General features: G+C 46.5%; 1 protein-coding gene across 1 annotated transcript in view; it reads right to left on the bottom strand.

The window, feature by feature from the left end:
- The window catches only part of LOC138651574 (NXPE family member 1-like), a 474,026-nt gene extending 471,961 nt beyond the window's left edge, over nucleotides 1-2,065 (bottom strand). The window contains exon 1 of the mRNA XM_069741869.1: nucleotides 2,029-2,065. The gene's annotated coding sequence lies outside the window, so the exon portion shown is untranslated. The remainder of the gene's footprint in view (nucleotides 1-2,028) is intronic.
- Between the last annotated feature and the right edge of the window lie 12,901 nt (nucleotides 2,066-14,966).

The raw sequence follows: 14,966 nt of genomic DNA on the forward strand, positions 1-14,966 counted from the left end.
ACCGCTCATTAGAGAAATGAATAGGCGGCTCCACCTCCCATAGGGGTGGAGCCGCCTATTCATTTCTCTAATCAGCGGTGCCGGTGACCGCTGATTGAGGAAGAAGCTGCGGCAATGAAGACCAGCTGTGACAGGCAGAGGGAGCCGGACGTCGGGACCAGGTAAGTATGTAATATTCACCTGTCCCCGTTCCAGCCGCCGGGCGCCACTCCATCTTCCCGGCGCCGCTCCATCTTCCCGGCGTCTCTGCGCTCTGACTGTGCAGGTCAGAGGGCGCGATGACGCATATAGTGTGCGCGGTGCCCTCTGCCTGATCAGTCAGAGCGGAGAGAGACGCCGGGACCGGACGCCGGAACGAGACGCCGGGAGCTGCAATCAAGAGAGGTGAGTATGGCTTTTTTATTTTTATTGCAGCAGCGGCACAGATTTATGTGGAGCATCTATGGGGCAGTATGAACGGTGCAGAGCACTATATGGGGCACAGATATGGGACAGTATGAACGGCGCACAGCACTATATGGGGCACAGATATGGGGCAGTATGAACGGTGCACAGCACTATATAGGGCACAGATATGGGGCAGTATGAACGGTGCACAGCACTATATGGGGCACAGATATGGGGCAGTATGAACGGTGCAGAGCACTATATAGGGCACAGATATGGGACAGTATGAACGGTACAGAGCACTATATGGGGCACAGATATGGGGCAGTATGAACGGTGCACAGCACTATATGGGGCACAGATATGGGGCAGTATGAACGGTGCACAGCACTATATGGGGCACAGATATGGGGCAGTATGAATGGTGCAGAGCACTATATGGGGCACAGCACAGATATGGGACAGTATGAACGGTGCAGAGCACTATATGGGGCACAGATATGGGGCAGTATGAACGGTGCAGAGCACTATATGGCACAGATATGGGGCAGTATGAACGGTGCACAGCACAATATGGCACAGATACGGGGCAGTATGAACGGTGCAGAGCACTATATGGGGCACAGATATGGGGCAGTATGAACGGTGCAGAGCACTATATGGCACAGCTATGGGGAAATAATGAACGCTGCAGAACACTATATGGCACAGCTATGGGGAAATAATGATCTATATTTATTTTTGAAATTCACCGGTAAATGCTGCATTTCCACCCTAGGCTTATACTCGAGTCAATAAGTTTTCCCAGTTTTTTGTGGCAAAATTAGGGGGGTCAGCTTATACTTGGGTCGGCTTATACTCGAGTATATACGGTAAGCGATTTACGTGAACAACTTCTGAACTACACATAAATTTGATATTTTTTTGGCAAATATTATTCAGGACATTGAGCTGGTCATTTTGAGTGCTAGTGGTCCAGGGTACCTCTTTTCAAATTAAACGTATGTACAATTGAGTGCGTTTGATTATGCGCAATGTAAGCGATTTACGTGAATAACTTCTGAACTACACATAGAGTTTATTTTTTGGGGGGCAAATATTATTCAGGATATTGAACTGGTCATTTTGAGTACTATTGTTCCAGGGTACCTCTTTTCAAATTAAACGTACGTACGATTGAGTACGTTTGATTCTGCGCAACATAAGCGATTTACGTGAATAACTTCTGAACTACACATAGAGTTGATATTTTTTGGGGAAAATATTATTCAGGACATTGATATGTTCATTTTGAGTACTATTGGTCAAGGGTATCTCTTTTTAAATTGAACTTATGTACGATTGAGTGCGTTTGATTATGCGCGACATAAGAGATTTCCGTGAATAACCCAGGACGACAAGTAGTCAAAATAAACATCTCAAAGTCCTGAAATTTTTTTTACCCAAACAATATCCACTCTGTGTATAATTCATCATACATGAAAATCTAAAAGCTAACTAATAACTAACTGCAGACTAACTTGAGTCCGGTGAAAAATAAACAATCCAGGACTTGTAACGAGAGGAGCAGCGTCCTGCCCCCTCCTCACTGCACAGACACAACCCCCGCTGCACGCAGCAGCCCAAGTTCTAAATACTCACAGCACCACCTTGTCTTGCTCCTCTCCGGCAGGAAGAAGAAGCCTCAAGCAAGTGCTGCAAGGTGACGTCTCTGTGCAGTCTCTCCTGCAGACACACAGGGTGGAATGGGGGCGTGTGCTATAGAACAGACAGCGGTAGTGCAGGGAGATTATGTCTCCTCACACTACAGTGGAGAGAACTACATCGGCGTGCTGCATATGCCGGCATAGTTAACAGTAACGACAGTAACTCTGAGTGGGCCCCCTCAGAGCAATGGGCCCGGGGCAACAACACCCTCTGCCCCCCTGGTAGCTACGCTACTGCTGATATCCCATATGTGGGAGTAAACCACTGTTTGGGCACATGGCAGAGCTCTGAAGGGAAGGAGCGCCATTTGACTTTTCAATGCAAAATTGGCTGGAATTGAGATGGGGCGCCATGTTGCTTTTGGAGAGCCACTAATGTGCCTAAACATTGAAACCCCCAACAAGTGACACCATTTTGGAAAGTACACCCCCTAAGGATCTTATCTAGATGTGTTGTGAGAGCTTTGAACCCCCAAGTGTTTCACTACAGTTTATGATGCAGAGCAGTGAAAGTAAAAAGTCTTTTTTTTTTCTCAAAAAATTATTTTTAGCCCCCAGTTTTGTATTGTCTCAAGGGTAACAGGAGAAATTGGACCCCAAAAGTTGTTGTCCAATTTGTCCTGAGTACGCTGATACCCTATATGTGGGGGGGAACCACCGTTTGGGCGCATGGCAGAGCTCGGAAGGGAAGGAGCGCCATCTGGAATGTGAGAACTTTGAACCCTCAAGTATTTCACTACATTTTATAACGTAGAGCCGTGAAAATAAAAAATAATTTTTTTCCTTCAAAAATGTTTTTTAGCCCCCCAAATTTTTATTTTACCAAGGGTAACAAGAGAAATTGGACCCAAAAAGTTGTTGTCCAATTTGTCTTGAGTACGCAGATACCCCATATGTGGGGGGCCCATGGCAGAGCTCAGAAGGGAAGGAGCGCCATTTGGAATGCAGACTTAGATGGATTGGTCTGCAGGCATCACCTTGCATTTGCAGAGCCCCTGATGTACCTAAACAGTAGAAACCCCCACAAGTGACTCCGAATTGGAACCTACATCCCCAAGGAACTTATCTAGATGTGTTGTGAGAACTTTGAACCCCCAAGTTTTTTACTACAGTCTATAACGCAGAGCCGTGAAAATAAAAAATCATTTTTTCCTGCAAAAATGTTTTTTTAGCCCCCCAAATTTTTATTTTCCCAAGGTTAACAAGAGAAATTGGACCTGTTATGATCTGGTGGTTTAGGAACAACATGAGACAAGCTCAGAAGGAGGTGGTATCTGTACTGACCGCAGACCCTGAACCTAGCAGCGCAACTAGAAATAGCCGTGTGGGGTACCTGACGCTCCCTAGACCCCTCGGCACAGCCAAGATCTAACTTCCCCTAAAGATGGAAACAGGAAACCTATCTTGCCTCAGAGAAAATCCCCAAAGGAAAGATAGCCCCCCACAAATATTGACGGTGAGAGGAGGGGAAAATAACATACGCAGAGATGAAATCAGATTTTAGCATAGGAGGCCAATCTAGCTTGATCGACAGGACAGGAAAGGATACTGTGCGGTCAGTATAAAAACTACAAAACAATCCACACAGAGTTTACAAAATCTCCACACCTGACTAAAGGTGTGGAGGGTAAATCTGCTTCCCAGAGCTTCCAGCTAACAGAAAAAATCCATAATGACAAGCTGGACAAAAATAGAATGCACAGAACAATAAGTCCACAACATGTGGACTGAAATGAGCAAAGCAAGAACTTATCTTTGCAGAACTGGTCAGGAAACCAGGAGAATCCAAGCAGAGATGTGAATCCAGCCAGAGAACATTGACAAGTGGCATAGGCTGAAGACTAGAGCCAGGTTAAATAGCAGAGCCAGGAGAGACGATTAGTGAAAGCAGCTGCTAAAGCTAAACCCAAGGAGCGGCAGTTCCACTCAAAACCACCAGAGGGAGCCCAAGGGCAGAATTCACAAAAGTGCCATTTACAACCACCGGAGGGAGCCCAAGAACGGAATTCACAACAGGACCCCAAAAGTTGTTGTTCAATTTGTCCAGAGTACGCTGATACCCCATATGTTGGGGTAAATTCCTGTTTGGCCGCAAGGGAGAGCTCTGAAGGGAAGGAGCACTGTTTTACTTTTTCAACGCAGAATTGGCTGGAATTGAGATCGGACGCCATGTCGCGTTTGGAGAGCCCTGATGTGCCTAAACAGTGCAAACCCCCAATTCTAACTGAAACCCTAACCCATCCACACTCCTAACCCCAACTCCAACACTCCCCTAACCCTAATCCCAACCATAACCCTAACCACACCCCTAACCCTGAAACACCCCTAACCCTAATCCCAACCGTAAATGTAATCCAAACCCTAGCCCTAACCCTAGCACTAACCCTAGCACTAACCCTAGCCCTAACCCTAGCCCTAACCCTAACCTTAGCCCTAACCCTAGCCCAAACCCTAATGGGAAAATGGAAATGAATACATTTTTTTACATTTTTTTATTTTTACCTAACTAAGGAGGTGATGAAGGGGGGGTTTGATTTACTTTTATAGCGGGTTTTTTAGCGGATTTTTATGATTGGCAGCCATCACACACTAAAAGATGCTTTTTATTGCAAAAAATATTTTTGGCATTACCACATTTTGAGAGCTATAATTTTTCCATATTTTGGTCCACAGAGTCATGTGAGGTGTTGTTTTTTGTGGGATGAGTTGACGTTTTTATTGGTAACATTTTTGGGTACGTGACATTTTTTGATCACTTTTTATTCCGATTTTTGTGAGGCAGTATGACCAAAAAACAGCTATTCATGAATTTCTTTTGTGGGAGGCATTTATACCGTTCCGCGTTTGGTAAAATGGATAAAGCAGTTTTATTATTTGGGTCAGTACGATTACAGCGATACCTCATTTATATTTTTTTTATGTTTTGGCGCTTTTATACGATAAAAACTATTTTGTAGAAAAAATAATCATTTTTGCATTGCTTTATTCTGAGGACTATAACTTTTTTATTTTTTCGCAGATGATGCTGCATGGCTTCTCATTTTTTGCGGGACAAGATGACGTTTTCATCGGTACCATGGTTATTTATATCCGTCTTTTTGATCGTGTGCTATTCCACTTTTTGTTTGGCGGTATGATAATAAAGTGTTGTTTTTTGCCTCTTTTTTTTTTTTTTTTTACGGTGTTCACTGAAGGGGTTAACTAGTGGGACAGTTTTATAGGTCGGGTTGTTACTGATGCGGCAATACTAAATATGTGTACTTTTATTGTCTTTTTTTATTTAGATAAAGGAATGTATTTATTGGAACAATATATTTTTTTTTTATTATTTATTTAGGTTTTTTTTTTTTACACATGTAATTTTTTTTTTTTTTTAACTTTTTTACTTTGCCCCCCCGGGGGGACATCACAGTAAAGTGACAGGTCGCAGATCTGACACTTTGCTGTGCACTGTGTCAGATCAGCGATCTGACATGCACAGCAAGGAGGCTTCCCGACCCCTGCTCTGAGCAGGCACTGGTAAGCCACCTCCCTGCGGGACCCGGATGCAGCGCCGTGGCCATTTTGGATCTGGGGCCTGCAGTGAGAGGAAGGTAGGAGACCCTCGGAGCAACGCGATCACATCGCGTTGCTACGGGGGTCTCAGGGAAGCCTGCAGGGAGCCCACTCCCTGCACGATGCTTCCCTATACCGCCGTAATACTGCGATCATGTTTGATCGCACTGTGCCGGGGGCTAATGTGCCGGGGGCGGTCTGTAACCGCTCCTGGCACATAGTGCTGGATGTCAGCTGCGATAGTCAGCTGACACCCGGCCGTTATCGGCCGCACTCTCCCCGTGAGCGCAGCGGATCATGCTGGACGTACTATCCCGTCACTGGGAAATAAGTCCCAGGTCACCTTGACGGTATAGTACGTCCAACGGGATTAAGGGGTTAACATCCATCTCCTCTCTTCATACAGGTACAATCTCTGCTTCTTGTCAACTGTTGCCTATCACCCTGCAACATTCCCTTTAATGGTACAATCTCTGCTTCCTGTCAACTGCTGCCTCTCATCCTGCAACAATTTCTTTAATGTGCCTGCTGAATGTTTGCTAAATTCACTTGTTGTATTGTATTAAATACTTACTGCTGTAAATCTATGCTAAGGTCACAGGAGAGATTATCTTGTGCAAGGATGTGTTAGAGCATATGGTTGTGGCCAGGCTCAGTGCCTTTGATCATGTAAACTCCCCTGGGGTGTTGGCCAATTGCTAATTTATCCCAAATAAGGTCCCACAATCCCTCTCACCTGATCCTTTACTCAGTCCTATAAGTTTAGTAGCATCTTAAGGGGTGCACGCGTGTGGGGTCAGACACGCGCATTCCTGCAGCAAAGCATTAAGCAGCTAAGCATAAAGGCGCCGCAGTTATTTCAACGGCAGTTAGTCACGGCAGGAAACAGAACCACACACTACGTCGCTGTCTCTTTTGGGTATGTCTGCCCTGTAAGCACTTATTATTTGGATCTAGCTTTTCTATTAACCCATCATACCCCTTCACCATGTATACATATACCCTTTCAGTGTTTGATCCACTAATCCTCTCTCTCCTTCACTATCCACAATCCCCAGCACCCTCTAGCCAAATAATCATCTCCCTTCATTCTTACCTCCCCCTCCTCTGCTGACCTGCTCCTTAACCTCAAATCTGTCCTAATAAAACATTATACAAGTCGCCCACTCTCCTTATCCCACCTGCTCTCCCTTTCTCTGCTTCTCCTCACTGCTGGTGACATATCTCCCAACCCTGGACCCCCACAGCTCATACCTCCCATGACTACCCCCTCCTATCGCTCCCTATCTAATATAAACTACTGCAATCTTTCCAACATAAAACCCGTGCCCCTGACGCCCACCCCCTGTTCCCTCTCTCTGGAGCACTCTGGAATGCCCGCTCAATCTGCAATAAGCTTCATGCGATTCATGACCTTTTTCTCTCTCACAATCTTGCCTTCCCCGGCCTCACAGAATCATGGCTATTACCCTCTGACACAGCCTCCCCTGCTGCGATGTGCTACGGTGGCCTCCACTTCACCCACACACCTCGTCCTGGCAACAGACATGGTGGGTCTTCTCCTTTCTTCTAACTGCACCTTTAACCCAATACCACCACTACCCTTCCTTTTCCTCCCCTCTTTTGAAGTCCACTCTGTCCGCTCTCCCTCCAACCTCCAAGTGTTGTGAATTCTGCTTTTGGGCTCCCTCCGGTGGTTGTAGGTGGTAATGCAGTTGTCCCTGGGCTGCAGTCCTGGACAGGTGTATCTGCTGATTGCAATTCTGACTGGGGTATTTAGGTTTGCAGGACTCATTAGTCCTTTCCAGTTGTCAATGGTTCTTGGGAGGTGTTGCACTCTCCCTGAATAGGTAAGGCAGTAGTAGGGATCCTAGCAGGATAGGTAAAGTGGCACTGAAGCAGGCTGTGCAGTTGTTAGAGACCCACGCGTATCGACGCCTCCAGCGTCTTCCTCAAGGTCAAATATACAAAGACTGACATGTTCTCTGCCTTAAATAGCTATAACATTACGTAATACACCTACCAGGTGTGAGCAGCATTGTAAGTCCAGGCGCGCTGATCTCGGCGTCTAGTAATGCCCACTGCGCAGGTGCGACTAGGTTCCATGTACAGGCAGCCCTAGCCGGCACGTGCGCACAACAAGAGTTTGAATACCGCCCCCTGACGTGCCCAGTATTACAGCGCATGCGTGGGGCGTACAGGGGCGCCAATGCAGGCATAGCCCAGACAATCAAGAACGCACAGAGATGCGCAGGCGTGTAGGTGTATTACGTAATGTTATAGCTATTTCAGGCAGGGAACATGTCAGTCTTTGTATATTTGACCTTGAGGAAGACGCTGGAAGCGTCGATACGCGTGGGTCTCTAACAACTGCACAGCCTGCTTCAGTGCCACTTTACCTATCCTGCTAGGATCCCTACTACTGCCTTACCTATTCAGGGAGGGTAAGAGACATAGGACTTTAACATCAGGGGCTAGGGATCCAGATGTCAAGTGTTTTTTGAGGGGGAGTTTGTTATTCTCTGTTTCTCCTCTGACCCTTTTCTAGGGGGCATTATTACGTGTGCCTTGACTTATTCATAGATTTTGGATTTGGTATGTGGGGGTGTATTACATTCTATCATACCCATACGTTGGGAATTTTGACTTTGTTACCGATGTACTGATGCATATGAGCTGTGCAATGTTGTTTCTTGTGTTACAGCATTTAACTGTTATTTGTATGGACCCGTTACCCCAGGTCACATTATGGGGTTTTTAAATGTTTTTATGTATGTTGTTTAATGTTCCCTTAATAAAGTTGTATTTTGCTAATTATTTTTTGTATTGTTGTGGTGATCCCAATTTTCATGCATACACTTTTTCTGGTTTGGTTTATGCTATATTAAGTATGCAGGTGGTGATCCCCTAAAAGTGTACCATATATGCAGATGGTGCCCACTCATTTAGTGTGTTTTTGATTCGTTTGTGGATTCAGGCACCACCTTGAACTTAATGGACTTTGAGTTTGCCAGGCGTTGTGGTTTTCCCTTGCAGCCTTTGCAGAACCCTATTCCTTTAAGGGGCATTGATGCTACACCCTTGGCTAAAAATAAGCCCCAATTTTGGACACAGGTGACCATGCGCATGGCGCCAGCCCATCAGGAAGATGTCGATTTCTGGTGTTGCATAATTTGCATGATGCTATCGTGCTGGGTTTTCCGTGGTTGCAGGTACATAATCCTGTGTTGGATTGGAAGTCCATGTCTGTGACTAGTTGGGGTTGTCAGGGGGTTCATAATGATGTTCCTTTGATGTCAATCTCCTCTTCTTCCTCTTCTGAAATTCCAGAGTTTTTGTCTGATTTTCAGGATGTATTCGATGAGCCCAAGTCCAGTTTCCTTCCACCGCACAGGGACTGCTATTGTGCTATTGACTTGATTCCAGGCCGTAAGTTTCCTAAGGGTCGACTTTTCAACCTGTCTGTGCCTGAACATACCGCCATGCGGAGCTATATTAAGGAGTCTTTGGAGAAAGGGCATATTCGTCCATCTTCTTCACCGTTGGGAGCGGGATTCTTTTTTGTTGCTAAAAAAGATGGCTCCTTGAGACCCTGTATTGATTATCGCCTCTTGAATAAAATCAGGGTCAAGTTTCAATACCCTTTACCTTTGCTTACCGATTTGTTTGCTAGGATTAAGGGAGCTAGTTGGTTTACGAAGATTGACCTTCGGGTGGCATATAATCTTGTTCGTATTAAGCAGGGTGATGAATGGAAAACTGCGTTTAACACGCCCGAAGGCCTTGTGATGCTATTCGGGCTCACTAATGCTCCATCTGTTTTCCAGTCCTTCATGCATGATATCTTCCGGACTTATATTGATAAGTTCTTGATTGTATATTTGGACGATATTTTGATTTTTTCCGATGATTGGGATTCTCATGTGGAACAGGTCAGGAGGGTATTTCAGATCCTTCGTGACAATGCCCTGTTTGTGAAAGGGTCTAAGTGTCTCTTTGGGGTGCAGAAGGTTTCTTTTTTGGGCTTCATTTTTTCTCCCTCGTCTATAGAGATGGATCCGGTTAAGGTTCAGGCCATTCATGATTGGATTCAGCCCACATCCGTGAAGAGCCTTCAGAAATTTTTGGGTTTTGCAAATTTTTATCGCCGTTTCATTGCTAATTTTTCCAGCGTGGTTAAACCCTTGACCGATTTGACGAAGAAAGGCGCTGATGTGGCGAATTGGTCCTCTGCGGCTGTCTCTGCCTTTCAGGAGCTTAAACGTCGATTTACTTCTGCTCCGGTGTTGCGCCATCCGGATGTTTCTCTTCCGTTTCAGGTGGAGGTTGACGCTTCTGAGATTGGGGCAGGGGCCGTTTTGTCTCAGATGGATCCTGTTGGTTCCTTAATGAAACCGTGTGCCTTCTTTTCCCGTAAGATTTCGCCTGCTGAACGCAATTATGATGTCAGCAATCGGGAGTTGTTGGCTATGAAGTGGGCGTTTGAGGAGTGGCGACATTGGCTTGAGAGAGCTAAGCACCGTATTGTGGTCTTGACCGATCATAAGAATTTGTTTTACCTCGAGTCTGCCAAACGGCTGAATCCTAGACAGGATCGATGGTCCTTGTTTTTTTCCCGTTTTGATTTCGTGATCTCGTACCTTCCGGGTTCTAGGAACATTAAGGCTGATGCCCTCTCTAGGAGTTTTTTGCCTGATTCTCCTGAGGTCTTAGAACTGGTCGGTATTCTGAAAGAAGGGGTGGTCCTTTCTGCCATTTCCCCTGATTTACGACGGGTTCTTCAGGAATTTCAGGCTGACAAACCTGACCGCTGTCCTGTGAGGAAACTGTTTGTTCCTGACAAATGGACTAGTAGAGTGATTTCTGAGGTTCACTGTTCCGTGTTGGCTGGTCATTCTGGCATTTTTGGTACCAGAGACTTGGTTGGTAGGTCCTTTTGGTGGCCTTCTTTGTCGTGTGATGTGCGTTCTTTTGTGCAGTCCTGTGGGACTTGTGCGCGGGCCAAGCCTTGTTGTTCCCGTGCTAGTGGGTTGCTTTTGCCATTGCCGGTCCCTGAGAGGCCCTGGACGCATATTTCTATGGATTTTATTTCTGATCTTCCGGTTTCCCAGAGGATGTCGGTTATCTGGGTTGTTTGTGACCGGTTCTCTAAGATGGTTCATTTGGTGCCTTTGCCTAAATTGCCTTCCTCTTCGGATTTGGTTCCATTGTTTTTTCAGCATGTGGTCCGTTTGCATGGTATTCCGGAGAATATTGTGTCCGACAGAGGTTCCCAGTTTGTTTCTAGGTTTTGGCGTGCCTTTTGTGCTAGGCTGGGCATTGATTTGTATTTTTCTTCTGCGTTTCATCCTCAGACAAATGGTCAGACCGAGCGAACTAATCAGACTTTGGAGACTTATTTGAGATGCTTTGTGTCTGCTGATCAGGATGATTGGGTGGCTTTCTTGCCATTGGCCGAGTTTGCCCTTAATAATCGGGCTAGTTCGGCTACTTTGGTTTCGCCTTTCTTTTGTAATTTTGGTTTTCATCCTCGTTTTTCTTCTGGGCAGTTTGAGCCTTCTGACTGTCCTAGTGTGGATTCTGTGGTTGACAGGTTGCAGCAGATTTGGGCTCATGTGGTGGACAATTTGGTGTTGTCTCAGGAGGAGGCTCAACGTTTTTTTAACCGTCGTCGGTGTGTTGGTTCCCGGCTTCGGGTTGGGGATCTGGTCTGGTTGCCTTCCCGTCATGTTCCTATGAAGGTTTCTTCTCCTAAGTTTAAGCCTCGGTTTATTGGTCGTTATAGGATTTCTGAGATTATTAATCCGGTGTCTTTTCGACTGGCGCTTCCGGCCTTTTTTGCTATCCAATATGTCTTCCATAGATCTTTATTGCGGAAATATGTGGAGCCCGTTGTTCCCTCTGTTGATCCTCCAGCCCCTGTGTTGGTTGATGGGGAGTTGGAATATGTTGTTGAGAAGATTTTGGATTCCAGTTTTTTGAGGCGGAGGCTTCAGTACCTTGTCAAATGGAAGGGTTATGGCCAGGAAGATAATTCCTGGGTTTTTGCCTCTGATGTCCATGCCGCTGATTTGGTTCGTGCCTTTCATCTGGCTCATCCTGATCGGCCTGGGGGCTCTGGTGAGAGTTTGGTGACCCCTCCTCAGGGGGGGGTACTGTTGTGAATTCTGCTTTTGGGCTCCCTCCGGTGGTTGTAGGTGGTAATGCAGTTGTCCCTGGGCTGCAGTCCTGGACAGGTGTATCTGCTGATTGCAATTCTGACTGGGGTATTTAGGTTTGCAGGACTCATTAGTCCTTTCCAGTTGTCAATGGTTCTTGGGAGGTGTTGGACCTCTGTCTGTTTCTCCTGCTTAGCTGCCAATTCAGCAAAGATAAGTGTCTGTTTCTTTTTCTATGGCACACATGCTGTGTGCTTGTTTTTTGATTGTATTCCTGCTCTGAGTGTAGGATTCTCTGGAGTTTCAGATATACGTTCCACGTCTTTAGTTAGATGGAGGAATTTTTGTATAATCTGCTGTGGATATTTTTAGAAGGGTTTTAATAATGACCGCACAGTCCTCTGTCCTATCCTTTCCTATTTTAGCTAGAGTGGCCTCTTTTGCTAAATCCTGTTTTCTGCCTGTGTGTGTCTTTCCTCTCCTACTCACAGTCAATATTTGTGGGGGGCTGCCTATCCTTTGGGGTTCTGCTCTGAGGCAAGGTAGTATTCCTTTTTCCATCTATAAGGGGTATTTAGTTCTCCGGCTGTGACGAGGTGTCTAGGGTTTGTTAGGCACACCCCACGGCTACTTCTAGTTGCGGTGTTAAGATCAGGATTTGCGGTCAGTACAGTTACCACCTACTCCAGTGAAAGTTTTCATGCTGCTCCAAGGTTACCGGATCATAACACCAAGTGGCCGTCATATACCGACCTCCGTGCCCGGCCACTGCCTTTATTGACCAATTCTCCACCTGGCTTCTTCACTTCCTCTCTATTGACATTCCCACCATCATCATGGGTGACTTCAACATCCCCACTGATACCCCTCAGTCAACAGCCTCCAAACTTCTGTCCCTTACTTCATCTTTTGGACTTACTCAGTGGTCTTCAGCAGCCACCCACACAGATGGACATACACTAGACCTGGTCTTATCCCATCTCTGCTCTCTATCTAACTTCACCACCTCCCCTCTCCCTCTATCTGACCACAAACTGCTCACTTTCTCATCCCTGTCCTCTTACCGGTTACCCATGTCCAGCAACATGCGTACCCCCGCAGAAACCTTGCACACCTAGACACCCACACGCTTTCTGACTCTATCCTACCACTGGCATCAATATCCTCACTCCATGACACAGACAGTGCCACTGCTTTCTACAATGCCACTCTCGCATCAGCTGTTGACACGGTCGCCCCTCTTGTTCATGGCAGAGTGTGACGTATCAATAGACAACCCTGGCACAATAACACCACTAAAAGGCTTTGGCAACTGTCCAGGGTTGCAGAGCGGCATTGGAAGAAAACACATTCGCAAGGTGACTTCACTGCATTCAAACAGGCAGCACTCGCTTTTAAATCTGCTCTCACCTCTGCTAAACAAACCTACTTCACAACCCTCGTATCTTCTCTATCCTACAACCCCAAACAGTTATTCAAAACCTTTAACTCCCTCCTCCGCCCACCACTGCCCCCTCCAACCTCCCTCATCATTTGCTGAGGACTTTGCCACCAACTTTATAACTAATATTAACCAAACAAGGCAAGTCTTCATTGTTCAACCACCACAACCCCTTTGTATAGCAGACCAATGCCCAAACCCCATAACCTCCCTCTCCAAGATCACTGAAGGGGGGCTTGTCTCCTCTCCAAATCGCTCCTCACCACCTGTGCGCTCGACCCCATCCCACTTCCTCCCCAACCTCACCACCACTCTCATCCCATCCCTAACCCACCTCTTCAACCTATCACTAACTTCTGGCATCTTCCCTTCTGCTTTCAAACATGCCACAATCACACCTATCCTTAAAAAGCCAACCCTTGATCCAACTGCTATGTCCAGCTATCGCCCAATATCACTGCTCCCATTCGCTTCCAAACTCCTGGAGCAGAACGTCCACGCTGAACTTTCTACCCACCTCTCATCTAACTTGCTCTTTGACAATCTACAAACTGGTTTCTGCCCCCATCACTCAACTGACACAGCCCTGACCAAAATCACTAACGACCTACTTACAGCCAAAGCTAACGGACAATACTCTGTACTCCTCCTCCTAGACCTGTCCTCTGCTTTTGACACAGTTGACCACTGTCTCCTACTACACATCCTTTCCTCCTTTGGCATCAAAGACCTCGCCCTATCCTGGATCTCCTCATACCTTTCCAACCGCACATTCAGCGGCTCCCACTCCCACACTACCTCCTCATCCCAACCTCTCTCTGTTGGAGTCCCCCAAGGCTCTGTTCTAGGACCCCTACTTTTCTCAATCTATACACTTGGCCTGGGACAACTCATAAAGTCCCATGGATTCCAGTACCACCTTTATGCTGATGAAATTCAGATCTACCTTTCTGGCCCAGACGTCACCTTCCTGCTGTCCAGAATCCCAGAGTGTCTATCAGCCATATACTCCTTCTCCTCTCGCCTCTTCAAACTCAATGTGGACAAATCTGAACTCATCATCTTTCCTCCATCTCATAGATCTTCCATACCTGACCTATCTATCGCAATTAACGACATCACGCTTTCCACTGTACTGGAAGTCCGCTGCCTTGGAGTAACCGATGACTCTGCCCTGTCCTTCAAACCGCACATCTAAGCTCTTTCCACCTCCTGTCACCTCCAGCTCAAAAATATCTCCAGAATCCGTCCTTTCCACAACCGTCAATCTACTAAAATGCTTGTGTATGCCCTCATCATCTACCGCCTTGACTACTGCAACATCCTTTTCTGTGGCTGCCCTGCTAACACCCTTGCACCTCTCCAGTCCATCCTTAACTCGGCTGCCCGACTAATTCATCTCTCTCCTCGCTACTCCTCCGCTTCCCCTCTCTGCAAATCTCTTCACTGGCTCCCATTCCCTCAGCATATCCAGTTCAAATTACTAATACTGACCTACAAAGCCATCCATAACCTTTCTCCTCTATATATCTCTGAACTAATCTCCCGATATCTTCCCTCACGTAATCTTCGGTCCTCCCAAGACCTCCTTCTCTCCTCCACACTCATCCGCTCCTCACCCAACCACCTCCAAGACTTCTCCAGAATATCCCCCATCCTCTGGAATTCTCTGCCCCAACACATCCGACTATCAACCACATTCGGATCCTTCAGACGGAA

This window comes from Ranitomeya imitator, chromosome 10 (genome assembly GCF_032444005.1).
Source record: "Ranitomeya imitator isolate aRanImi1 chromosome 10, aRanImi1.pri, whole genome shotgun sequence".
NCBI lineage: Eukaryota > Metazoa > Chordata > Amphibia > Anura > Dendrobatidae > Ranitomeya > Ranitomeya imitator.